The sequence below is a fragment of the Euprymna scolopes genome, chromosome 24, assembly GCF_053919585.1.
Source record: "Euprymna scolopes isolate OS-2025 chromosome 24, ASM5391958v1, whole genome shotgun sequence".
NCBI lineage: Eukaryota > Metazoa > Mollusca > Cephalopoda > Sepiida > Sepiolidae > Euprymna > Euprymna scolopes.
In genome coordinates this window covers 35,293,738-35,307,093 of record NC_136505.1, presented here as the reverse complement: position 1 = coordinate 35,307,093, position 13,356 = coordinate 35,293,738, and the positions used below count along the sequence as shown (strand labels likewise).

At 31.4% G+C, this 13,356-nt stretch overlaps 1 protein-coding gene across 2 annotated transcripts in view; it reads left to right on the top strand.

Moving 5' to 3' along the window:
* The window catches only part of LOC145246655 (neuronal acetylcholine receptor subunit alpha-10-like), a 1,821,427-nt gene that overhangs the window by 1,117,798 nt on the left and 690,273 nt on the right, over window positions 1–13,356 (top strand). The gene's annotated exons all lie outside the window — the stretch shown is intronic.

Below are 13,356 nucleotides of genomic sequence, written 5' to 3'. Positions count from 1 at the left end.
AGCTTAGTTGATAAAGTGGGACCGAATAGATGAGCAACTCTTTTTTTGGACTTTATCTAAGAGGGAGAGACTATTCGTAGATGCACCATCCCATATGTGGTAACAATACTCCGTGCATAGTAAAGCACATTTTATTCAGTACAAGATTGTATAAACTTGCCCATATAATTTTGGGATGCTTGAAGAACATTTCAGAAATCTCATGCAAAAGAAGTCATCAAAAAACAAAGCACTGAACGGCTTGCTTGCTGGTTGAATGTAGGAAGTTTGAGTTGAATTAAATTTTCCCCCAAATTCCTTCAATAAAACTGTGCTTACTACTCTTCATATTCTTGTGGGCATGCCGACGTTTACTTCCGTATGACACCGAGGATCTTACCGATATATCGGACAACCAACTGTCAATTCTATAACTGGTCAACGAGTAAACAAATAACCGAATCCCTAACATTAAATCGTGAAATCGGAGAAAACGTGAAATTGCTATGTTTACACTGCCCGTATTTACATACTGATGTGTCCCTGAAACGAAGCCCCACTTGTTCGTATACAAATAGCCAGTCTTTAGTGTAGCATATAATTACCAGTGATTTTGGACTGCATGAACGATATTCACTAAATATCATAATATGACAGATAATTGGTGCATCCACAAAAACCAATATATTCAGTCATACTCCATTTCAGACCTAAATTTTGGTACAACTAACGAGTAGGTAGTGTGTGCCATCGTAAATGAAAGGTTGCTCATCAAATCAGTTCGTTAGTTTCAGGGCAGATTTATCCGCGGTCTCCCACATTACGCAGTGTGCGGATGTAAGAATCAATATAAAACCCATGATTTTTGTTCCGATTAAAGTAACTATATATATATATATATATATATATATATATATATATATATATATATATATATATATATATATATATCAGAAATAGCTTCCCTTTTATTCAATACATATTTTGTAAATAGAGAGAGGATAGCTCTTGTTATTTAAATATAGCAGCATATATATGCATATAAATATATGTATATATATGTATATATGCATATATATAGGCATGTATATATATATATATATGTATATGTACATATATACATGTATATATATGTACATATATATGTATATATATGTATATATACATATATATACATTTATATATATATACATTTATATATATACATTTATATATATATATATATATATATATATATATATATATATAGAGAGAGAGAGAGAGAGAGAGAGAGAGAGAGAGAGATCCCAAAAACCTCCGGCCTTAGTGGAGGAGAAACTAAAACTTTATGCTATGGTTTCAAATGATTTGAAATAACAGCAAGTGAAGACTTGATTCCAGATATTCCTCATGTGTTATATCTCCCCTACCCTCTTTTGAAAATTGGCTACGGGTATGAATATTTCCACTATGAAATCATCCGTATACACTGTGAAATTTACTTTATGTATGAAAACTAAATTTAAAAAATATACCATATGAGAAATGTGTGAAATTAAGTCTCTCCTTGCTGTTATTTCATTTAATTTGAAAGCATAGCAGCAAAGTTTTTGTCTTCTTGCATTAAGGCGAAAGGTTTTGGGATAATACCATATATTTTGTAATTCATATGCAAAACTGGGGAAAGTGACTAAGCTCTCGAGGATGGTTGTTCTCCTTAATCTAAGGCACTAACGGAAAATGTCACATATCCCACTGCATAATTCAGGCCATTACCTTTCCAACGAGTTTTCATTTGTTAAATTCTGGTTAATAGTCAGTGAGATCTGGAACTAATATATGAAACTTTGGCAATATAATATTATGTATATATATATATATATATATATATATATATATATATATATATATATATATATACTAGCAAAAGTACCCGTCGTTGACTGGGTTAAAATACAGCCTACAGAAAATGGACTGAGATTGATGAAAATGCGATAGGTTTGAAAAAAAGGGGGTTGTAAAGAGATAGGTTTTGATCCACAAAAATGTTACCCTAAGCAAAATATGATGAAAGTAAAGATAATTTTCGCGAAAATATGTTTTTTTATATCAACTTTGTTTCCATTCGTAGCAAAGAGTGATCAACAAAATGATGTTTCCTTAAAAAGAGAAAGTGTTATATATATATATGTATAATAATATAAATATGCAACAAATAAATGTTACCATAGTCAATAAAAGTTAGTTTTATGGTAGAAAAGTTCATTGGTTTGTATTTTTAAGTAGTTTGTAAAAAAACAAATTTTTAATTCACGAACCGGTTTAAAAAATCCAAATGGCAGCGACTTTGAAATGGAAAGCCCCGTTTTCAATTTGAAGGATGGCCCCCTGAGCATTCTGTGTTAACAATTTAAGAGAGTTCCGTCAACGTAAGGAATATTTACAAATATATTTTAATGTTTTCCGTTATTTTGTGCTTGAGGAATATTCGACTATGGCATGTGTAGCTTATATAAAAAGTCATTTAAGAGTTATCGCCTCAAATTTCGTTTTAATTTCGGTTCGCCGAAATTATTTCAAGTAAAGAGCATTAAAAACTATTTCAAAAAAAAAAAACATGAACTGAACTTTTATTGACTATGGTAACATATATTCTTGTATATTTATTTTTTCAGGTAGTCGTTTGTTGGCTTTTCTGCTAAACACTCTTAGTAAATAATATCGACGAAATATCGAAAAACAAAGAAACAAAAATAGTTTTGAAAAATAATGAAGCTTTGCTTACTTTAGTAAAATAATCCGAAACAGCAAATACTTACGCAAATAGATATGAAAAGTTTTTGTTAAATTTGTGCCATTTTCCCTTAAGTGCCAGCGCGAACGCAGACCCCACAATTTTATTATACCATCCCTATTTAAGTTGAAACATACTTATCAAAATATTCTTATGCACATCTATATTAAAAACCCTTATAAACATTTTGTTTTCATTTTTTATTTCAATACTTTGGGGGCCAGACGCGAAGGCAGAGCCCACAATTTTTATGAACCACCGTTCTGCTAGATCAAACATACCCATTCCTGATCCTCGGTATCTTCTATAAATATATGTAATCAGTTTTTTAAAATAGTTAACCATATAGGAGCCTATTCGTGACCAGACTCACACATACTCTGGTGGCTAAACTGAATATTGAATGCTCATAGCTTATATCTTTATTTCTATGGGAAGAAACTCCATGGAAGTTTGCAGGCTTTTTGAAACCATAGTACAAGTCTATGGTTACAATTTTGTATGACTATTGGTAAAAAATAATCTGTATTTTCACATCAATAAAATATTCCCAAATTTGCCATAAATTCACATAATAATTGTGTCCTGCACACCAGTTAAAAATGTTCTGCTTCTGTTGCCTCTACCGTGGCCTTGCCAGGCCACTAATATATTTATATATATATATATATATATATATATATATGTGTGTGTGTGTGTGTGTATATATATGTGTGCGTGTATATATATATATATATATATATTATGTTGTGAGTGTTATTGTCACGGCATCAAATATGGATATGTTGCATACTGCTGTTATTATTGAAGTACCAAATATGAGGATATCTTTCGTTGTTCTTATTTAGATGACGACTTATATATTTGTTGTTGTAAGAGTCTTAGTGTGTTCATGTGTGTGATCATGTTATAAGATGCTAGATATTATATATATTTATTGTGAGTGTTCATATTGTCTTAGGATGTCAATGCTTGTGGAGATAACATATCGGAGATATAAACAGGGAATATATAAAGAGAGAGACAGTTCTGTATATATATAATAGACAGTGTTCATGTTACTACACGAGCGCCTAGCCTGTAATTCAATGAGAGGCGATTTATGAATATCTTGATAGATAGACCGAGAGTACGGTTTACATTTATGTTTTGACAGTTGTACATTTTATAAACACAAAGTTCATATTAATACAATTTTACTTTACCTTTGTTTTAGTGATGATGATTTCCACAAAGTTCTTATAACATAAATGGACAATACCTTTTCTGTTGAATGACAACACGAAGACGTAGATACAAAACCACATGATGATACGTTTATTTCTTCTTCGACCGATTAGACATGATTTTGTATTTCAGGGATTCAAAGTTGTTACATGGTTATCTCTAAACCCTCTCGCTTCCAGAGGGTGGTTGACTCTAACCGAGAATCGGTCTGAACCTCTCTGCTTCTCTAATCTGACTAATCTCGCTTCTTCTCACTGACTGCTTCTGATTCTGACATATCTAACTAACTTCATAGCTCATGACGTCACTGCATGACCCACGTGTATATGAAAACACATAGCACGACATGCCTCCGTGTTTAAGAATGCATTGTCATGCACGTGTTTCTTACAAAGCCGACCCTCTAACGTAATTTTCGTAACCCACTTTACAAATAACGATTTCCATTGTCCGTTTGTAAATTCCTTATTTTAATTTTCATTTTTATAACAGAAACAAATTTCATCATTGCATTCCCTTTTCTAATAAACAGATATCTAACTATTTTGTGTGAGCTAAACAATGCCAATTCCACTTTCCTTAGTTTTAAAAACATTCTGTATTTATTTTAACTTATGACTTAAATTCTCAATTCCAAGTCTAGCTTCGCAAGTTCGAATCCTTTACTATTCTATTTCATATTTACATTTAACTAATTCCCTATTTTTTAATTACATGAAAAGGGGACAGTCCTTATCATGAAACATCCATTCCTCTCATTTTTCAAAAAAAAATCTGCGGATATTTTTACATTTTAGTACATTTTTTTTCTATATAACCACTTTGCTAAGAAAGATCAGCCACCATAAAACAAAAAAAGATACTTTTTTCCAAGTTAGCTCTTTCCCATCTGACTACATAATTTTATTTTTTAGACCAGACTCTCTATCTGATCTTCCTAGCATATTGCTTTTGGGTGCAGGGTACTACCTCCTATAACTCACGTCAGCTGCTTCATCCAGCCACCCTTATGCCGTAAACCGAGGTTTCATTTTACCTCTCTACGAATCGACGACTCATCGTCCAAATGTGTCCCTGATCCTTTCTTCCATATGGTTCGTCTATTAATTAGAGCTTTGTTTTCGTTTTGTAACTAACTTATCTTTTTGGTACATTCTCAAAGCTCATTTATCTTTGTGTTTTTTTTTCAAACGCACACTTGCTTGAGTTGACTAGTCACGTTTACTCAAGCAATTGTGGGTTTGAAAGAAAAAGAAACTTCGCTTGCAACGGATGAAAAACAACGTCTAAGGGTCCAGTATAAAAATGCCACGGAAAGATACGAGACGATATGAAAAAACAATTAAGAAATAAAAAGAAAAAAAATGAACACACACATACACAAAATAGAACAAAAGTATACAAGAAAAATTAGAAAAAAGGCTGATATGCCGCAAAAGAATAGCAGTAGAGATGAATGAAAAAAGAAGAAAAAAATTAACGCAATATATATATATGTATATATATATATATATATATATATATAGATATATATATATATATATATATATATATGCATATATATATTCATTTCATTTCATATGAACAAAGCTTACTATAAACATTATATTCTGTATTACTTAGAACATACACGCCCAACAAGCGTTCTCTGCTATATCGGATATTTAAACTTCATACTTTATTAACATTTGACGAAAAACCTGCCAAGAATTACCACCGCCATGGTCGTAAAAAAGAATGAAAACCTGTATTTCCTGATGAAGAATCTCTTTTGAATCGAAATATCGAATTCAATTTTAATAAATAAATAAATGTTTATTTATTGAAAGATGTTCTGCACTTGCCTGGTGTTTAAACAATAATTGTTATTTACTTTTGCATTATATATATATATATATATTTATATATATATATATATATATATATATATATATATATATATATATATATATATATATATACATGTATCCCTGCTTAAAACTTTCACAAACAAATGCAATCTCTATAGAAAAAAAATATAAAAGAATGTGGAAGTAAAAGTCTGCTGAAACTTTTTTTGAAATAAAAACTGTGCCATCGGCATATAGAATCAATTACCAGTGGATGGAATAAAAATGAATCTGATTAGTTAGCTAGACAGCAAGATTAAATACCACGTGAATATCTAAAAACACCTAATAAGACTAATTTCATGACTTATAGCCCGAAGTAATTCTTTGGAGATGAAACACGGAATCCTGTGAGATGGATAATTAACATAAATATATTTTCAAAACTTACAGTATATATATATATATATATATATATATATATATATATATATATATATATATATATATATATATAGTAAAGATGTAGATACTGTGATATATGCGTCGATTAAAGTTTAAAAATTATTAGTATTATACACGTTTGAAAGCCAACTCATGACGTACCTTTATGTGTATAACCAATAGGCACCGCGAAAAATGGCCGAAAAGTCAAGTTGTTGTTGTGTTTTAAAACGAAATTATATTTATTAAAATCCATTATTTCTTAGTAACTTTTTTTTTCCAGATAGATAAAACACTAAATATTGTTATATAGAAAGCAGAATAATGTAACACTTTTTCTACGATTTTTAATTAAATTTTATGTTATATTTTCCCCAAAAGTTTACAATTGGCGTTTTTTGTTTTGCACAAAAAACGTATATATATTGTTAAAAAAAGGTTTTTGAAAGAATTAATTTTTTATTTCTCGTCTAAGATTTAAGGTGATTTTCCATGAGAATATGCAAAAATATTATAATATAAGTACCTGGATTTCAAATAATTCTACTTATTCATATAGGCAACCAGTTACTTCGAGTCGATTTGATTACTGCTTACATTTGTACTTAATAAAAAGCAAACTACGGAAGACCAAAAAGCCAAAAAAAACTTATTTTTCAGTGACGAAAATTTCAATCTATTATTAACACTGAGGCTGGCCAGTACCAGATGGGTGACCATTTGTATGAGTTTGGTTTTTAATGTGTATGTGTGTGGGGGGCAGGCGCTCCAAAATGCGGAGGGGTGCAATTTAAAGCAGAATAAAAAAAATTATTTCAGCGCGTTTGGTCCACCGTAGTCGAAAGGCGGCAAAAGTTTCCAAACTTGATCGAAAAAAAAATGCTATTTTTAACACAAAGGGCACAATATTTATCAAATGTTTTTTTGTGTGTCGATTCTTCAAAGTATGGCCTGTCTAATAATGGTCATGCATTATTCGGCTCGCTAAAAAGAAATTGTTAATTTATTGATCAAATATTTTAAAATGGCTTTTTTCGTATAAATATTTTTTTTTTGCTTAACTTAAATTAATTATTTTACTTAACATATTTACTGAATGACACACTGCAAAACTCAAAAGCGGGATAATTAAACACAATCGAAGTTCTGATATTCAGACATCAAAATAATGTATGCAAACAAGTTTTTTTTTAATCTATAATCCCGTCCCTTACAACAACATGATATGTTTTGTTCAGCTTCAGATGATTATTTTAAGAATATTTGGAACCCCCTCAAAACAAAGGGCGGTTGTAAGCAATATATATATATATATATATATATATATATATATATATATATATATATATATATATATATATATTGTTTATGAAAAATAAGTGCAATGTTAGAAAGTTCATTCTTCACTTAATAATCGCTTAAAATTTCGTATTGATTGGATAATTACCTGATTTTTGGTAGATTTTTAAAAAGACGGTCCGTCAAAAAGTACTTACCTGCCCCCCCCCCCAGTTTTGGCGGTGCCTTATAACCAATATTTATTGTTTAAAATCAATATTTCGAAACAATACTTCATCTTCTGAATTTTTTTATATTTTTTTCCTCTTGGTCTTTGACCCTTTGCTAGCCGATTTCTTTTACCAAAAGCTGATTAAAAAGCTTGCTGCATGTATAAATACCCTTTTTGTAAAATTTCAAATGTTTAGACCAAAATGGGATGAATAGTTTGCTAGAGACACCAAAGGCTAAACCTTTTGAAGTTTTACCCCTTGACAGCAAAATGTTCAGCCACAAACCGAATAAAATTGTACCATATGTCCAAATAAACTTTATGCAAAATTTAAAATCTTTAGACCAAAAATTGGCTGAGTAATTTGGTAGAGACCACTGAGTAATTTAGTAGAAAACGTTTGATCCATGTCAAGTAACCTACATCTGAAATTTCAAGTATTTATACCCAAATTTGGCGGGGATGTTTGGTAGAGATTTCAAAGGACAAATCATTGAGCTCTGACACCTTGACAGCCAAATATCTGGTCGAAAGCTTATTAAAAAGATTTCTCCAAAGCGCAATACTTGGTAGGGAAATGCACACACACAGATAATCAATTTCAGTTTTATAGATATACTAGCGAGGGGTACCCGGCGTTGCACGGGTGTTTGGAGGTGTGTGTGGAAACTCCCGGTATTGGGGGGTAATTTTTTTTTGGTAGGTAACTATGAGGATCGAACCCGAACCGTTGAGGCAAAGTTGTAAATTAAAGTGTGAAAAAAAAAAAAAACGTGCGACGGTTACCATTGCCCTATCGCGAGATTCTGACGGAAACCTGTTTGAATTTATTTAATTACTTGAATTTGGCAGGTGCGCGTTTTGATGACTTAATGAAGTCAAGTTTGACTGCGGGATAGTATTTTATTTACTGCGGAATGCTTTTTTTATTTTTATTTTCCGAAGATGTTATAGGCAAAAGACTAACCCACATGCGGCGAGCGACAAATGTTGAATATTTATCTTCCCTAAGTCGAGCAAATTAAATAGACAGGCAAGCTTCGTCGTTAACTGAGATATTACGATTTATATGTGATATAAAAAGTTTTAAAAGGTTGTGAACCGACTCACCGCTTCTCTGGAAAAAGCCTTTTGTAAACATACAGAAAAAGCGAACACACACACATACATACATTTTCGCTTTTATATTTATAGATAGATTATGCTTTATTTAGAAACACTTTACAACGATAAAAATTAATTAATGCTCATGAATATAAATTTAACAGATTATCTTTATTAACAACTAGCAGTGTGACCTAACATTGCCCGGAATTGAATGATAATCAATAAATGTTTCACACTTCGATATTTTTATTGTCATCGGAATCGATGAAATAGCCCATTTTTCAATCAAATCGATTGATCGCTCGCTCTAATTCGGGACCCATCGGTTTGTACCGAAAGGAAACTTTACCTGCCCAACGCACTGAGTGTTTCCATAATATATTGTAGTTTACATTGCATCGTAAATAACCAACTGTCGATTTTATAAAATTGTTTTATATATAATGAGTTTTAAGTTCAGTTTAAAATGCAAAAATCCAGAATCATGCTTCAATTGTCCTCTAAACAGGAACATTCATTTCAAACGCGCATTTTCATATCAAAGAACCTACTGTTGATTTTATACGCTTGGCATTACTGGTTGCGATGTTAATGGCTTGAATCTAATTTTAAAATGAAAAAGACAAGTATCACTGTAAAATTGTGCTTTAAACAGAAACATTCATTTCGTACACGCCCCAATTATATCAGAGAACTACTGCTGATTTTATATGTTGTACCTTTCGGCTTGTGTAGTAATAAAACTTCTCAAATACACTCGTGATGTAAGGCCGTGTAAGATGTAAACCTTTGTCAAAATCGCCTACTCCTTTTTTTCGTCGGATTATTTCGATTATCGATATTTATCAAAGACATTCCGAAACAAAACCTATCTTAGAACACTACCAGAAACATAAAGATTTTCATGTAGAATTTCATAAAAATCAATGAAGCCTTTTTCAAGTGAATCGGGAACGAACGGGAACAACTACTGGGGTACTATGTAGAGATTTGGGCAGCAAGATGTCGGTTCACGTTACACTTGAACTTCTGCACTGTTGGGGAAGCAGGTACCTGGAATGGAATTCCAAAGTCTAGCGGTTCTGGGGAAGAAACTATTGGAGTAGAAAGACCTTTTACATCTAGGGATCTCTACAATGTGGGGGGTGGGATTTAGCAGCCTGTCGGGTTTGTCGAGGGTGCTCACGTCGTGGGGGCACACGTGATTGCAGTTCGTCAGAGCATTCACCACTAAAATACTTGTAGAACAGGCAAAGGGATGCAACATTTCGTCGATGGGACAGAGGCTGAAGCTTAGATGCCAGTTCAGGGCCTATCAGGTTTGCGACTCTTTTTTAAACCTTGTCAAGGAACGAGAGACTAGTATCAGATTCACCAGCCCAAATATGACAGCAATACTCCATACATGGGCGAGTGGTGGCCTTATAGAGGTACAGGATACTTTCGGGTGTTAGTAGTTGTCTTGCACGGTAGAGAGAGCCCACCTTTCTTGCAGCGGCCCTGGCAATGCCTTCAATGTAATTGTTCCAACTCATGTTTCCTGTGAACGTTAGGCCAAGGAGTTTGAAAGATGTACTCTAAGATAAAGAGTCGTTGGTCATTGCTATAGGTGGTAGAGAGGGGTTCTTGTAATTCTTGAATGAAACTAGTTTAGTCTTGGCGGCATTGAACGTGACCAATCATTTTTGTTCCCATTCCACTACAGGTAGGAGGTTTTCGTCGAGTGTTTCTGCCATTTCTTTAGAAATAGATATATATATATATATATATATATATATATATATATCTAACTATATATATATATATATATATATATATATATATATATATATATAGTTAGATAGATGTGCCTTTCTTTTATATTAATCAAGGCAAGGCTGGTACATAGGTTCTTTCTAGATTTTAATATTTTTACGTTTGTATAAGTGTTAAAATGCTACTATGCATTTTTGTACATAGTTTTTTTTTTCTTTCTAGGTCCAAAGTGAAGCAAAAATACATAAATAAAATAAATATATTCATAACAAACGATCAACCTCGTCCAATGTCAGGCGCATCGACGCCAAATTGTGTCGCTGATCTGTAAAAGCCAGTTTCTAGTGTATAAAAAAAAACAGGTAAAATGGAATAATGTTTGCTTTCAGGTGTGTCGTACATGTTTGTCGAATGTCTATGTGCAGTTTCTTTGTTTTTTGTTTTGTTTTAACGAATTGAAGTAATCAATAAGGACGCTAGCAAGTAACCAGACGAGAAGTAATATGGCGGTCTGCAAGTGTTATGCAAACCGACAAAAAAAAAAAACGAAATGTAAGAAATATAATAGCTCAACTAGTCAGAGTTTCATGTTGCCAGACACATTGAAAAAAGCTGGGTTGAGAGTGAGAATAGCAAATAAGAAATGAATGATTTGTAAGAAAATACTCCTTCAAGTTTAACCTTCGTACGAAAGAGGAGTACAAATTGCATTGATGCAAAATATAAATATTTTGTGGACAATATTCTTTATCGTCGTTTCGAAGACATGTGCAATCGAAGAATTCATATACTAGTTAAATAAACACTTTCGAAGAATATAAGCAGTTACTTGTAATGAATGGTTATCCGTAGGATTCCAGTATCTACATTGTCTGCCCTTTATATGAAAGCAGACTATAGAGCCAGTTCCGGCAATAGTTTATAGTTTAAAATTTTAACAAAAATATTCTAAATTTATTATTTCGAGGGTGGGGGGGCTGTTTTTTTAATTGAATTTTCTTACAAAACTAAAATATAAACATTCTAACCGTAACCTAACTCTATGTATGCTTATTGGCATCTGCTGCTATATTTTATTCGAACCTTCAAATCATAAATTGATCCGACCATTTTCGGGAGTGATACAGGATTCTCTAAAAATACTCTGAAATGACTCAGTAAGTAGCGAAATCCTGTGGATTAAAGTCATGATACTTATTGCATTTAGTCACTAGAAGTTAAAAGGGGTATTCAAAGAACAGCTAATATATAGATACTTACAAGTGTATAAGAAACTAGCAGGGAGCGCGGCGTTACCCGGTCATAAAAATCGCTTAAATTTGATATTTGTATTTTATGCAGATTACGTACGTAAGATTATAGAGATAATCCTCTATCAATTATATTAAACCTTATATAGAGTAGTGAGATCAAAACTATATATATGATCCTTTTAACAACATTGGTACTATGGTTTGTTCATGTAAGTGACAGTAAAATTATTCATCGATACAAGAAATTAGACCTTCTGACAAAATAATGTTCCAACGAACGAAAATTTATTTCATGGTTTTAAAGGTTTAAAAGAAACTTTTAAGACATATATATATATATATATATATATATATATATATATATATATATATATATATATATATACATACATGCATATATATACATATATATACTAGCAAAAGTAACCGTCGTTTACTGGGTTCAAAAACAGCCTACAGAAAATAGACTCTGATTTATGGAAGTATGATAGGTTATGAAAAGGAAGGGTTGTAATGAGATAGCTCCGAATTTGGGGGTATCCAAACCAAAGCAAAATATGATGAAAGTAAAAACAAAATAGATACATCCATTAATTTATTATACCAAACCTGTTCACACAGAAACACTTATCACAATTTCTGTGGATTTATTTTAAAAAACCTTGTTAAACTTTGTGACATATTTCCATTCTATGGAGGACAGGTGCGAATGAAAACCACAAAATTTTATTGTACCATATTTCTTCAAACTGAAACATCATTAGCAAAGTATACATACGGAGATAGATATGAAAAGATTTTATTACTGTTTGTGCCTATTTCCATTCTATGGAGGCCAGGCACGAACGCAAGCCCAACAATTTTATTATACCATCCCTATTTTAATTAAAACATGCGTATAAAATTATCATTATGTACATATATATCAAAAACACTTGTAAACGTTTTCTTTTTTAAATGTTTACTTTTTTATTTCCATATTTTATGAGCAAGGTGCGAGCGCAAAGCCCACAATTTTACTGAACCACTGTCCTGTAAGATCAAACATACACATTCCTGTGTCTCGGTCCATCATCTATCATTATATGTAATCAGTTTTTTTTTAAATAGTAAACTATATGAAACCTATCCGTGAGCAGACACACAAACACACACACATATACAAACAGATTCTCAGCCTCATATTTCATATATTCATATATATTTATATATATATATATATATATATATATATATATATACATATATATATATAATAAATTCCACAGCCAAACAACGTCGCAGCTCACAAGTTGTTTGGCTGTGGAATTTATTATATACATTCTCTCACATTCTGAAAATCATATATATATATATATATATATATATATATATATATATATATATACATATATATATATATATATATGTAAATACATATTTATATATATATATATATTTATATATCTGTATTTATATATATATGTATATTTATATATG